This window comes from Lepisma saccharinum, chromosome 1, assembly GCF_977018435.1.
Source record: "Lepisma saccharinum chromosome 1, izLepSacc3.1, whole genome shotgun sequence".
NCBI lineage: Eukaryota > Metazoa > Arthropoda > Insecta > Zygentoma > Lepismatidae > Lepisma > Lepisma saccharinum.
The window spans coordinates 159167662-159183657 of NC_139229.1; the positions used below are offsets into that span (position 1 = coordinate 159167662).

The 15996-nt window shown below is 39.4% G+C and overlaps 1 protein-coding gene across 1 annotated transcript in view; it reads right to left on the bottom strand.

Annotated features, from left to right (window-relative positions):
• The window catches only part of LOC146002996 (uncharacterized), a 757155-nt gene that overhangs the window by 662259 nt on the left and 78900 nt on the right, over positions 1–15996 (bottom strand). The window lies entirely within an intron of this gene.

The window sequence follows — 15996 nt, forward strand, 5'->3', positions numbered from 1 at the left end:
TTGACAAGATATCAAATATTTTGCACGACTGTTTTTTTCCCTGGACAAAACATTCAACAATTGTCTATTTGGTGCAGTTTAGAGGAAAGAAAGAACAAGCGCCTTCTACCTTCCCTTCCCTCCATGAGTATTGGAAGTACTTTGCAGCGATTGTTGAATAAATGCGATCTGAGCTTACGCAGCAACAAACGCATTGTAAGCCTGTTGGGTTGAAGTGTACTTATCTGCTAGATTTATTATGATTTAATAGTTCTAACTTTACTGTGTGACAGTGACGACAGTATTGAGTGACAGTGAAATGGCAAAGCCAGTTACAAGTGGTAGCAAGCTATGGAATGCGGTAAGCTGTTGCAAGGAAGATTTCATCGAAACAGACTATGGTTTATTTTTCACTCCACTAAGAATATTATTTTAAATGAAAGCACAATATATGCCATTCATATATAAAAAGGGATACATTAATACGAAATTGAATGGTATATATTGCGCTTTCAATTGAAATAGTATTTTTAATGGAATGCAAAAAAAAACTATAGTCCTTTTTTTCCCTTTTTTGGCAATAATTTTCCCTTTTTTGTCCATTTTAGAGGAAAATTTTTCCCTTTACCATCCGGTCTCTAGTGATCGGTTTTTGGCGATAGGCAGTGTTATGAAAGGGAAAGTATCATTTTTGTGTAGTCCGTGAAAGACCAAAATGCCACCAAAGGTGCCCATGTGCAATTGCACTGAACTGAATTTTGTGAGTTACATTATCATTTTCATGCATAGTAATGATGGTATGCTCATTTTCCTTTCCACTATATTTTTTAAAAATGTTGGAGTCTCAAGGCGGACACTCTGTATATATAAAAAAAGCTCTTCATATCTCAAGTACATGCTAAATTAAGAAACCAGCTATTCACCTGCTTTGAATGTTGGAATCTGTGCTTCATAAGCGTACTTGAGAGACGTTATTCGGCAAATTGCCAATTCTTGAATTCTGCTTCTCTAACTTCAACAGTGCTATTCCCATTCATTTATTTCTGTGGACATACGTTAAATAGTCTCTTTCACCACGTTTTCGATTGTCCAAGGGACTTTTGATTCAAATTAATACTTTGGTAGCCTCTAGTTTCGTTCTGTTGGTCTTTGATCTGTCGTGATAGAAATAATTCATTCAAGCTAATCAAACCTTTTCATTTACACGTGATTCATCAGTCTACAACTCGAGTGCATATCGTGTAGGTTTTATCCAGCACGAAGTGAGCAAAGAAAGACCCACATTTAGAATATCGTATCGTGATTAGTACACTATCCACTATCTCACTGAAGACAAAATATGTTCGCATATTTCTATGCAAATGATTAGTAGCCTGATGCAAAAAAAATGAATGGAACCATATCAGGCAAGGGCGTATTTAGAAGAGGGGTCCATGGCCAAACCAAAAATTCCCAATCAAAATAACTGTGTGTCGTTTGTTGCAACCTAAACCTTATTTATTTCTGTTGAACTTAACATTAAGATAAGATTATATTTGGATGAATCCGTATTGCATTGAGATTGCGTACGAAAATTAATGTATAACAATAAAATTCTAATGATATCATACAATCGAAAGTTTCGATTTTCATAAGTGAAACTTTATTCTGTAAATCTTGCATTTGAACATTTTAAAACATTATTTCCCTTGCAGAATACTTGCTTGTGTACAATTTTCCCGATGGCATAGTGTTAACATCGTCTCGGGTTCAATACCCGGTGAAGGTACGTAGTGTTTCGTATAACACTTTAAACTATAGGCCCAGTCCAGATGAGCCTATCTGTGCATAAAGTGAGCTTAAAGCTGCAACTCTATTATACAAATGTTTGTTATCCTAACTTGGAAAAATGCTAAATAATAATCGTAATATGCTGTTAAAACTATGTTCTATACCATGTCTTTCCCTCTTCATGTAATGTAATAATAAACCATTATATTATTATTATTATTATTATTATTATTATTATTATTATTATGCGAGGTATTTGGTAGTCTGATGGGCTATTTGTATGATGGATATTACTAGGTCCGCATATCATGGTGGTTTCAAAAGTATTGCACACTGCGCATGTCCGGCCCGTAGGATTTCAATGCTACAGACATGAAGCGAAAAATCATTTGTGAAGACATAAGTGCGAACTTCAACTACAGTAAAGATTGAAACAAGAACATGGGTAGGAAGAAACGAATCATGAAAGTCCCATGACTAATTTTGAACCTCTGTTTCTCGCGAGACAGTAAACACCCACTTTTACCCTCGCTTACATGTCCATCGTCTCATCAAAACGACCTTATACATATTCCGAACGACTCCCTACAAGAACAAAGCACAAAACAAGGCTAAAAGGAAAATAATTTTCGACAGTTCTGAGGACATTTTTTTTTTCCATCTCCTCCCACGTCCGGAAGGGATGCTAATAAAGACGAATTGACAAGCACACCGTCCTGGAATATGCGTCCCACCCTTTCAAGGCGTTCTGCATGACAATGACGAGCGAACAAAAAAACTCTCTCCTCTTTCCATCACCCTCTCACCCCCCTTCCCCAGCCTCACCCCCGAAAACCCGGCGGGTTATGCCTCCAGACTCAAAACTTTCTCTTGCGATGAAATTGCCAGGATTAAGGGCACATCACGGAGAAAGATCTGGCGGCCAACTGAAATAGATGCCGCCCGGGATAAACTCTTCCAATTTCCGCCTAACAGTTGGAAGGTAATTACTGCGATTTTAACAGCGAAATAAGTTTCCTAACTACAACTTCCCCATTTCAAGGATTTATTTTGATAAAGCAGACGGCGAGAGACGAATGGGACTCTTATATTAACATTCCTCCGACGTCGGGACTTTCAAAATGCTTGCAAAGTTTACTGAGAGTTGACGTAATAATGGATTCATGTTTTCCACCCATGACGTATTGGCAGGTGGGCGAAGAAACTTGCGAGGTTTCATTATTCTGCTTCTTCTTGTGCATAACAGAGGGTAGCATGCTACGCTCTAATACAATTGCCATGACGTATATTTAGTTAGAAAAATATTAAGTCTTGTTATATTTTAGAAAAAAAGGGAAGTTATACGTCGTAATAGATTTTGATTTAAATCTAGATGAACATAACGAGTGTTATGTCACAAATGTCTAATGTGACGTAATCCACGTAGGGTCGGGTACCCTATTCTACACCTTCGAATTTTCAATTTTTTTTCTTTATGAACATTATGTTTTCTTAATTGTGAATAAAAAAAACTTGGAGCGCGGAAAGAAGTATTTGCGACTGTACAGTCGTTTAAGGTTGAGATTTTGTCCTTTGAAATTGTTGTGTCCAAATTTCCCACCGATTCCGGGCTCCGCCCCTGGGGTAATTGACTTACCACCTCCTACCGCTACCGCGGCCCCACCTTTATCTATAGAATCCCTTTTAAAGGCATGTTAGAAATTGGCCGGATTCACCTGCCCCCAACACTATTTCTCACTGTTTTCTGCATTGACGCATGAAGATACAAAAAATGAAAGTTAAAATTAAACCTAAGAAGGTAACTTACCTCTTTTTACCAAGGCCAGGCACTGAATTGCTGGTCGAAGTTCAATTTGTAATTCCAAAAATGAAGTAACTTCTACGTTGAAAGTTCTTGTTGTCCTTTTCCACAGAATACCACCCTCCACTCCCTTCCCATCATAAAAATAAGAAGTCGCAAATTATCCCATCCCACAAGTCATTTAGAAAATACAACCCTCCCCTTTACGGCCTGCAGTTGCCAAAAAGAAAAAATTAATTCCAATTTCTGAAGTATCATAAATGAAATCCAAAGTCTGAAATGTCCAATCCGCCAATATATCACGCAAATAACATATCGCAATCGCAAACACTGTTTGTTATGAGGAACTAAATATTTTCACGAAATTATTTGAAATGTGCCTGAAATCGAGGGTGTAGAAAGGGGTACCGGAGCCCTTATGGGGATAAATGTTTCCAAAAGAATGATTTTTTTCTAAATACTAGAAAGTTGTTTAAAGTCAGAGATCGATAAGAGAGGGACAAAAGGTGTGATTTAGTACGAGATCAAAGTAATATAATTGCAGACAGGGCATTCCGTGTAAAAGTGCACCTGAACCTCAATTTTCAAAATTAAATGCAATGCTGTAACTTTATCGTATCTTCTGTGTGAACAAACTGAAATTGTCATGTGCATAAAAATTCTAGTATTATTAGATAATTAAGTTAGAAAGTAGAAGGTATTTTACATATTGTTCGTTTATTTCAACTTTTTTGATTTGGTATTTTATTGCGTCCAGCCCGTTCTTTACCTGTTACATTTCCGCCTCAACTCCACTAGAATATTCAAAGGTCAATTGCCTTCTCTCTTTGTCGTAAATAATTTATTTTTCACAATTTGACAATTCACAGAAATTAAAATAAATCTGTTACTAAGTGAAGAGGCGGGGCTTCGTCTGTCCCATCCGTGACAAAATTGTTCACTTGTAGCTACAAATCTGGGAAAGTAATTTAAGTGTAGTTATGTTTAATCAACAGTGTTAAGTATCATATTTCATTACACAGAAACTGCTAATATGGAATTGACTTTAATATAAATATGGCGCACAGCGTGAGGTCTAATTTTGGATGAAGAAGAAATTCGCCGTTTTGATTTAAAAAACATTGTACTTGAAAAGTTCACAGATGACACCAAACTGATTTTAAAAGATTGGGGCAGAAATGTAGCCACAAGGGTAATAGATATCTTCCAATGTACTTACTTACTTACTCTCTAGCATTCTTAAACACGAAGATTTATGGCTGCAGCAACACAAGCCTTCTATCTGTCTCTATCGTGCACATAATCAATCCAATCTTTTCCATCCTTACTGTAGTAGACGGTAGGGCAACAGTGACGTATCCAAGACCCTTGCTCAACATAATATACGTGTCCTCCAACTTGGCAGGAGCGTTGCGTCTACTCGGGGGTCATGCCCCCCCGAGTATAAAAGAGCGAGACGCAAAGTCTCAGCGCTCTCATTGCTCTTATTGCTACTATCAACTGTCAACCGTAAAGTGTATAATTGGACTGTATCGATCTGAAGTCGACGAGGTTTACGGCTGAGTAAGGTGAGTGAGTGGCAATTGCCTTACCGGATACAACCCCTTCGAATATCCTTCCTAGAATTAAATGTGTGGAACGAGACAACGGTATTTATTTTTATTGAGGATCTACCAATTTCCCTGTGCCGTCTGTATCACCCCGAGATAATAGGTGTGAGCGAAGCTGGAGGTTAGAAGTGAACACGTTCTCTGCGGCTCTAGCCAGTGACTATATCTCGGGGATATGAGAGACTAAATTACCAATTTCTCTACGTCCATTTCAACGTTATCTCATCATCATCGTCTTAACCTTCCTACAGGTCTCTTGCCATCAAGATCCCAACAAGAATCCTGAATAAACTCTTCTTTTCTCTCCCATTCGATCCACATGGCCTGCCCATCTAAGTCTTCTTGACTTAATTATTCTAATACTATCTGGACATGAATACATATTCAAATGTAACGCATCCAAATTATTGCGCTTGTTGAAAACCAAAACCTCATAGTTTGATATTCTACACAATTGTCTATTACAGAAACTGCAATGTGAGTTGGAAAACTCTCTTTGTTCTAGCATTTTGGGATTTCGTTCGGAAGACGAAGACGCTGATGAAATAATATTATTCTACGAGGGAAAAAGTAAGTGTGCTCTCCCAGCATGCTTTGAACAATCGTCACTTCCCTGCAGCTTTTAATAATCCGACAATGCCTTCAATCTGGCTATGCAGTGAGAAAGGAAGACGAGAAAAAAGCAATTTCACCAGAAGGAATCCCAAGCGGTAAGTGGTTCCATATTCGAACAGGAGGAGGAAGATGGTAGATCTCGCATCCGATATGGAGCGCGGACAAAGTGGAAAGTTCCTATTTCAATATCAATTACCTCAAATCTGCTTTGCCTACTTTTTTTCCCCCACGTCATTCTTCTCTTCCATTTACCTCTAGCGTTCAGCCTCTTCGAGGATATTCGTCAACGGAAAACATGCGGAGATTGAACATTAAGCTTTCCCTCTCGGAAAGGAATCTTTCCGGTTGCAAAACGGTGTTTGTCTTCCGTGCCATCTGTTTCCTTGATAAGGTACCTCAGCGCACAATGGGGACTGCTCTTAAAATTATGGTTGCCCTGATTGAGAATCTTCCTTCCCTCCGGTGCCTTTTCTAATGTCTGCATCGTCAGCGGAAAATTCACTGCGCTCTTCGCATTACTTTCGCCGAATTTGGAAGAATCAAGTGGCTTAGAATCAGTCCGCAGGTCTTGCTGACGGAGTCAGAAGGGATAGCGATTCGTTATAATCGAAATAAGAAACTAAAGGATTGTGTATTAGTATTATTATGCCGCGGAAGAGGTTTTTTTTTTTTACTTTGTCGATTTTTTAGGATCCTATTCTGTTAGTCTAGGCTAATCACGACAAAGAAGAATCAGGCCCGTTGCGAGAGGCAGGCTAGGGAAGGATTAAATCTTCATACACAGAAGGCGCCATTCAAAGCTTTTATGTTTTAAAATACAACAATATAATTATTTCGACGGAGAAATTACACTTCGCAGAGGTACAGCACAGCGCCTTGAATTACGTAGTGTGGAAAACGACCCAAGAAACTGGCCCGAGACATATGACAACATAGATGGCAGTGCGATTAGCACAGCTGCTAATTTTCTTATGAAAGTAATGCGGCTTAATTAGTTTTTGGAATATATTGTGTAGATTTGTTTGTCTTGAAAGGCGGTACGTAAATTGATGGAAACAGTTATATTTGTGGAGTGATTTGCAGTCACGAAATTCCATTAATTTGGAAAGAAAAGTAAAACAAAATTAATGAATAAATAGCATGCGTAACACAAGAAGAAGCATCGCAATGTGATTCCGGACGTCAGGTGTTGGATTGTGTACTAGAGTTTATTTTTCTATGTTATTAGAATATGAATAGTATCCTGAGAGATATTTCATACCGAGGCGACAAACCACAAGTGTCGCTTGGAAGCGAGAAGTTGGTAATCAATGTAGCCTTTCAAATCGTAGGGACACAAGCTCTCACTGCACCGTTTCCTCAAGGAGATTTTGGATCAAAGCGACACGCGACAAACGATACGGGGAATTCACACCAAAGCGACATGCGACACATGTTACTTAGAAACGAGCCAATGAAGAGGAACATTTCACATCGTAGCGGCACGACGGGCAGCACAGGCCAGCGTTCGGTTGGTGAAATCCTCAAGCGATAAGTGTTGCGTGCCGCTTGCAATCCAATACCACTCTATTCATTATAAATTCCTATTGACCAACACAAAGCGAGAAAATGGAACAGAAACAAACGTTTCATTCATTCTATTCCGCGTAAAAGAGAAAGAGACTGAAAGAAAAATCTATGAATAATGATGAAAAGAGTAAAAACGACGATGACTATTAAAGTCAACAAAGAACACAAAGATACTATTCAAGAGAGTAATAAATGTAGGAAAATACAAAGAAAATACAGAAAAGGAAAAGAGAAACAAGAAAGGAACAAAATGAAAAAGAAATTGAAGGAAGAATATGAAAATTTTAATGAAGTCAGTACCTTAGCAATTAAACTAAAGAAAGAAAATCACGACCTTTCATAAACCGTGGTGTAATTAGCCAGACCTGTACTTCGCAGAAAATCCCTTATAGTTTCTCGTTGCTTTGAAATGAGTCTCGCTCCTTAAGGCTCGGCTGGACCTTTGGCATGCAAATGGGCGAATTTTTTCAAATTTTCCTCTCCATTCGAAAAACGTCTTGGATATTTCAAAATACGAAACATTACATCAGCTTAGAATTCCTTCTAGAGCATTGACGTGAATTTTCATGTAGTTTTCTTTCATTGTTGTCTAGATATTATCAATAGTTTAATAGACTTATGTAATCACAAAACTATTGATAATATCTAGACAACAGTGAAAGAAAACTACACGAAATTTCACGTCAATGCTCTAGAAGGAATTCTAAGCTGATGTAATGTTTCGTATTTTGAAATATCCAAGACGTTTTTCGAATGAAGAGGAAAATTTGAAACAATTCGCCCATTTGCATGCCAAAGGTACGGCCGAGCCTTAAACACCACATTCGGAACTCTGCTTGCAGCACATGATACTTCCTTACTGCTAAGCTGTTGAGTCGTTTACTTGACTCCAGTTTCCTTGACTTTCAGCCTTGCAATATACGTATACGCTCCTGCTTCCTTTGATTTCGCTAGGAAAGGACGAACATAGCACAAACGACTCGAATTTCACTCCTGCTGTCATCTGACAGAACTTCCAATAACCACTGAACAACTGATCGTTTTCAAATATCCAACTAAGCTCTTGTCTACCTTCGTTCCACAGCAGCTGGCGTTTCACGTCAAAAGATGTCTCCCCTTTCACGTCTTCAGATTTACTAACTTTCAAAACAGAATTGTGAAAAGTCACAGGGTACAAGACTGGTCATTTTTTGAAACATTGGACAAAGTATGTGTGTTTAGAAGTAATTGTAGGGAATATTTACCAAGTTACGGAGGTTGGAAGATATCGCATACTAAGCTTGAGAGCCAAGGATAAAACTTTCCATTTGGACGCAATTCTTGAATCTACTACTATTTTGAAACAATATGAGTACATGTACGGATGTTCTTTGATCACCTGTACATGCACAACAATTGGCCACGAGATTCTAATTGATGGGTTATCATCACAATTCAATCCACATTTACTTTTTTCTGGTTATATCTGTAAGCCAGGACTCTTTCGAAGGTGACAGTTTAAGTTTGATGTTCGCAATGACTGAATTATTGTTGGTTTAAGTCCACTTTATGCACAGAAAGGCTAATCGGGACTGAACCTATAGTTTAAAGTGAGATCCGAATCACTGTGCCGTGTGCCTCCACCGGGTATCGAACTCCTTGATTACAAGGTGGCGACGTTACCACTAGACCATCGGGAAGGACTGTTCGCAATGACGTAGGTACTGGCGGTCAGGTCAATGTATCACTAGAATGTGAAACAGTATATGAACGATACAACACAAGCTCCACAGAGGATTATACTACCTGTGAGTCCAAATACCACAGCCTCGCTGGTCTACAAAATGCAGTCCAAGTTTGACATTTGGTAGTCATCACTACGGGTCACACTCCTTACACCAGAGCTGCAAATGTGAAATTTAGGAAAGTGCAATGCCTATAGAATGCATATGAATGCAAGATATCTTCCCGCCAGGGGTCCCGGTTCGAATCCCGTCTTGGGCATGGGAGTTCTTCGTGAGTATCTCTTCATCAACATCATCATATCAGCACTCACCCTCATCTCCGCGATCAGACAGAAAAGAGAAGTAAAATAAATCAAATCAATCAATCCCGCCTCAAGTCTTTAACTTTGCCCATCCACAGCGCAAACTTTATTCCTCATACAGAACGATTTACAAAGCTTCCGACACACACACACACAGCACCGTTCCAAGAGACGCAGAAATTTACTCAGGTATGTAAACGTGACGTGAACCGAACCTACGCCTACGGAATGAGAAAGGTGGTCTTCAGAGCAAACACGCCAAAAAATCGAATTCTTCCGAACATTCCTCGCCCGGCGAAGAAGGAACGTTGCAAAAGGAAAGTGGGTTGAGGGCAGTAACTGCTTTCTTGGTATTTTTTTTTTCCTTTTTTGGCACCTTCCATTTCTTTCTCTTCTATCCAACAAGACCCCCCGCGTCCCCGTAAGGGGGGGGGGGTCGGACGATGGAGAAAACGTGCTCCGTATATTACCAGCACTAATTTGTATTCCCAGAAGCGTTTGGTATTTGCAAAGTTTTCAGAAGCACAAAGTTAATTAGTGACGCTAATTTTATCCTTTTTGTCTGCGTTTCCCTTGGAGTTCCTCAACAGATATATCTCGTGTGTATATATATATATATATATATATATATATATATATATATATATATATATATATATAAATAAATAAATTAGCTGTCGAAAGTCGCCAAAGGCAACTGTAAGCTTTAGTTTGGTACGTAGCTATTCTACTTTATTAGATCGATCGCCAGTCTTTTTTTTACCAACTTTCATTGGGGACTGTGTAATTTTGATCCTCGTAAACATGATAGAAAATTTGTATGATCTCTTGGATTTTTTATGAATTTTTTCAACTAGAGTGATGCACGAAAATTTCTGCGATTTTAATGTCTTATTGCACAATTGATTGATTTCTAAAATTGTGGGCACGTCAACACTTAGGCTATGTATCCCCATCACACCATACGAGGACTAACCTCTAAACTAAAACTAAAACAAAACTCAGGACAGGACACTAAAAATAACATATTTGTCACTCAATTTCTGAAACTTAAGACTCCTTACCAACAACTAAAGCTGTTACTATCTCCCAGGATAAAATCTCCATACCTAGGTTAAAAGCTGAGATTGTAAAGGGGCACTCAGCAGGCATACGGACAAACACAGGACAACAGAACCCCACAGAGGATTATACTGGGCGTGGATCCAGGCGCCAGAGTCTCGTTAACCTACAAGACTGCAGTTACCGGGGCGTGATACGTGGAAGTGAGGCTGACTTTTGGGTGCCTTCTCAAAATGTCACTACTTATACCGCCTTCTTCTAAGAGAATGTTGCTATACTCTGTCCCGACTATCTCTGGAACAAGGCCGTACATAGCAGCAGAGAAGGGGGGGGGGCGATAGAGTGGGCAGAGCAAAGCAGTACACGCTGCTGCGAAAACTATAACCTGACAAGTTAAGTCCCGATATGCACAGATCGCTGCGGAGCACTTCCTATTACGTCATCCTCCCCACCACTCTTCTACGTACTAGTCTGGCCTTGAGAGTACGAGTGGTACCAACTCAGCAAAATTAAGCTAAAACAAATATGACAAACGATTTTTACTGTGTAAATTGACGATGCCGGCTCATATCAGTTTATCAGTGGTTCATTTGATTTAATCCGGTCTTTGAAAATGCGTGCTGTGCGCGGATCATATACTGTAGCATTAAGCACGCGCGTTAAGGTCTATAACGAAGAGAAACTACTGGGCCAATGATTTCATTTTCTGAATGCGACATCGAGCAATGGCCTGGTTTTTTAAAAGCCGAGTGGGGTGGGGGTGATTTTGTTTATCGTACAACAATCGCTACGAGAAGGCAATCTGATAACACGCTTGCCTGTGTTCTTTCTTAAAGCATTGAAATGTTCTTGCTCTTTACTCTTGGCTGCATATTTTTAAAATGCAAAAATCAAATCATGCCGCGTCCAACGAAATCCACAATCTGCTCTGGAAAGCCCCTTAGAGGACAGGCCAGAGAAAGTTTTTGCAATGTTGCAACATATTTGCGAAATCAGAAGGAGTTACATAAACTTAAGTATAATGTTGTCGAGTCCACAAGCGCCGCCACGGGAGTATCTAAATGGATGGTTTCTCAAGTTTTAAAAGAATTGGATTGGATTGATTTGTTGTTTTAAGTCCACTTTATGCACAGTAAGGCTAATTGAACTGGGGCTACAGTTTAAAATGCGATCCGAACCACCATGTGCCTCTACCGGGAATCTAACCCGGGACCCCTTGCTTACAAGGCGACGACGCTACCACTGCGCCATCGGGGAGGCCAAGTTTTAAAATAAGAAAAAGAGTCGTTGGCGAAAAGTGAGCTGAATTTCTGTACTCTGACAGATAGAAAACAGCCCAGGAAAAAGCTAATACAAATTTCGTTGAAAATCCTCAGACCATTCCGCTCCCTCCAGGTTGCAACACTGCGAACCAACGTCGCTGCGGAGAATGGAGTGGGGAAATATGGTGTGAGATGCGCAACAACTATTTGCAGCGTCTTGTTTTTAAACTTGTCAGGTTTATAGTATGCAGTCGCTACCTCCCTCTCCAAGCAAACCTATTCTCTCTCACGTGATCATTGGTGGAGCCTTCTCGCGTCACAACTAGCGCAGACACTTGTTTTTGTTCGCTTGCTCCAGAGATATTCGGGACAGAATATAGACGAAAAAGAATATAACTTGAGGTTCTCGCACAATAGGGAACATTATTTTCTCGGCCGACATCTTGAAACGTGTAGACCGATCTTCAGTAAATGCAACTTCCGAATGTATTTATCTCCTATATGAATTTCAAGTCAAAAAAATTACATTTGCGATATTTATCTAAAGCAAACTATGTACAACTTTGTTCACACTCATCTCCTAAACTAGGCATTATATTTTCATTTATTAAGAAAATAATGCACCAAGCCATCGGTTTAATTTATTACAATCCATAAATGTAATCCAAACAGATATTCGAAAATATCAGAATGCCTACAAAATAGGAAAATCTATTATTGTTGAAACACTTCGACTAAATGTACTCAAATACAATACGAGATAAGCCATCAGAGGTATATACTGTAGTTGATGTATGAATTTCAGCTTGAAATAACTAAATTTTCTGCAATTATCGTGGGCACAATATTGCTGACTTGCCTTCATTTGAACATTCCACAATCGCCACTCCTATATGAGGCACCTGTCTCATTGTCTCCATGTTAAACCATAGGAACTCCCCACCCCTTAACAATGTCCACTTCAAACGCTGAGTATCGGTCATCACTTCTTAATAACAACAAATTTAAATCATTCAAACCCGCAAAGAGCTGTACTGCAACACTGTATTCGGTGATCCAGTTATGATTGATTAGACTTAGGACCCCTGGCCTCTTCATCCACCGGCATGTATACCTTTGTACCATTATTCAAGCTCAATTGTCACATGTTACGGACGGCTATACGAGTCCCTTTTTATCTTCGAGAGACACGCCAGGGGGTCTCCGATATTTTCCACCTGACTCCGCACTGCAGAAATCGTTACCAGGGCACCCATTATCGTCTGATTGGGTCACTCATACGCAACGAACCTTCATTTCCCTGTCACTGTCTCTCTCGCATTGCTCCCTTTTTGACCATTATCTTCTACCTTTGTTCATGCACGCGCGCTACGCTTTGCAATTTCCATCTGTAGCGTGTGGACAAATTGGTTTGATTGGAGAACCTCTCCAAACTATGTGCTCAGTCTTCATATTTTGTAGAATTGTGACTCATGCTTTTGAGTGCTTGATTGTCAACCTTTCTCGCCGACAGCTGAACATCGATTGTGATTTGAGATTCTTTCTGCAAATTAGGTAAAAGTGGTTAATCCTTGTGGAAGATACGACTCTCAGAAATTGTTTATCAGTTCCTCGTCTTGTACAGTCACGAACACTTGTAACAATCCCATTGAAAGTCGCCGGAGTAGTTTCAACCCAGTAATGTCCGTGACTGTACAAGGATATAATTTGGATCGGGACGCCCTACCAACCGGTGTGAAATTACAGCGCAGAACGGTTATTTTGACAAAATCCTGTTTCCCTGCTGCCTGGTTCTTGGAGGATGGATTAGAAACGGTATCTGTTAACAGCGGATGACTGCCATGAAGGCAGTCCCACTCCGGATCCTAGATCAACAGACCTAAGAATGACAAAATGGTGTAAATTTTCCCCTTCTACGAACTTCATGTATGACATTTATTAATACGTTGATTCAAAAAGTACAATTTTCTTGATAATGTGATGAGTCATATGAGGAATTCAGAGCACAAGTGGCGTAACTCCATTCAATACAGTTTTGAGAAAAAAACACATTTAGATATCTTAGTCCTATGTTCAGCTCTTGGAGCACAAACATAGTGGCGCCTCTATGAGCAAGAATTTGAAACTTAGGAGATACTCACTTCTGGCACTCAAATGTTGATACTTCACAGTTCTAAGTTATACACGTAACTCCATTTCCATGAAAAGTGGAGTTACGCTCTGAACCCCTCATATGGCAATTTCGCAAAATTAAGATGCATTTTTCACAATTGCACTGACGACATTCACTTGAAAATCTACAAACCTTGAAGCTTTCCTGGCGTAAAATGATGTAGATATATCAAGAATTATTTCACACACCTCTACGAGGAGGAAATGTTAACTGATCTGGCTAATATTCCGAAATAATCCCTTCTCAAAACGATACTTACTTTATGCATAAGTTTACTTTTGAAATTTTTGGAAATATCTGTGTAAAGATATGACAATTACATTGTTATTGGAGAAATAGGGCAAAAACAGTCAATTGAATGAAATTTTGTTTTCATTAACAGAGATCCTTAAGTGCAGTGGAGGAGAAATCTTTTTCACATCCAACTTAAGTCACTTCATAATTAGGAATATATCTACGTTATTGATACTATTAAGCGCCATATTATAAATTGAAGAAAAAATCTTCTGAACCCTCTCCATATGTCTCTACCTTTCCGTTTAGGGACTCCTTGATACAGAAGGGGCTAAAGCTATCACCTTGTAATCAAGGAGTTCCCGGTTCAATTCTCATTCTGCAGAGGTTCGGAACCTACTTTAAATTGTAAGTCCGTAAGGTGCCTATTAGTATAACTAAAATAAACTCTACAAAAAAAACAACTATCCGTTTAGCTAATTGAGAAGCGTAAAACTTGATAATCAACACTCCCTTCCAAATTCAGTTAATACTGACTGGATCCAGTTGCTACACGGTGTCCTGTTGCTACATGATACTAAGCGAAGTTCATTCAGTAGCCAGTAAGTGGCCCAGTTGTGTAACACCGAGCCACACAACGCGATGTATTTTTAACTCCATCTTTGTCGACTCCATATTTTTTCTGGGTTGTCAAGATTTGTCCCAGAGCAACAAATATCGCTTTCGCATCTTAAAAACCTCTCCACTGTTTCCTCCATGCCTCTAATGTTTACGCTAATACAGTTCGTACAATGCTCATCGATAACCTTTCATTTAACACCACGTCTACTTCTTGGGAACAACTTCCATTTCCTACTCGCATTCGTTCACTCTTTCTTGCATAATCTGTCCATCTAACTGTAGTGCCATAATATGTACTTTATTGTGTGAGAAACAGAGAGACCAGCTAGGGTTCGAAATGGACCGGAGCGGACCGGAACAGCGTACTGGTTCGTGAATTCCTGGAACCTTTCCGTTCCGTCTCGTCAGGAATGGTAACGGACCGTTCCTCTTCGTATTGTTTTAGATATTTTCCCTTTTCGCCTGAACTAAACTGCTCTTTAATAGTAAGTACATATTACAGCATCATGTAAGCTTCCCCTCTACGTGGCCGCGTAAGGTCTTAACAGAGTATGTTGCCTTCATCTTTTGTGCCTTGTGGTTCTCGTTTTGATGTTTTTATGTATCATTTGTCGTGTTATTATATGTGTATTATTCAGTGCGTCATTTCACTATTGCTATCCTCGTCGCTGTAGTAATCAGAGGCCAAAAACAAAAGACACCACCATATTAACCAAAGTAAAGCGTTCAATTTTGCGAAAATTCCCATTCCGAGCCCTGGACATAACGCCAATTTAATAAATTTACAGGAGAGAGGAAATAATGTATTCTTAGAAATACGTCTGACTCTTAAGAAGAGCCAGTGAATTGGAGATAAGAGATTCCACCTTACTGCTATGGATCAGAATGGATAATATGTCGATATGACTCTTCAGAGGAGTTTATTTAAACAAAACTGAAAACCGTATTTTTAGAGTTACATTCCTCTGGTTCTCACGCGACGACAGATACTCATTCCCTCGCTCTATTTGCATATTTTTTGTTCGTCCTTTCTCCATTCCTAGGCTTACCATACGTCCTGGATTAGCCCGGGCAGTCCTGTTCTTTTAGTGCTGTCCGGGGTGATGTCCGGGATTGCAAAATGTCCGGGGTTTTGAGAATCTGAACATGAAAATAGCTACCGTATTGAATATTCACGACCAATTTTAAGGTGTTTCAAAAGACAGATATTTCATGTACCAATATTTCTAAAATGGTTGAGTTTGCTATGTCTTTACCTGGAACATCTGCTCCAG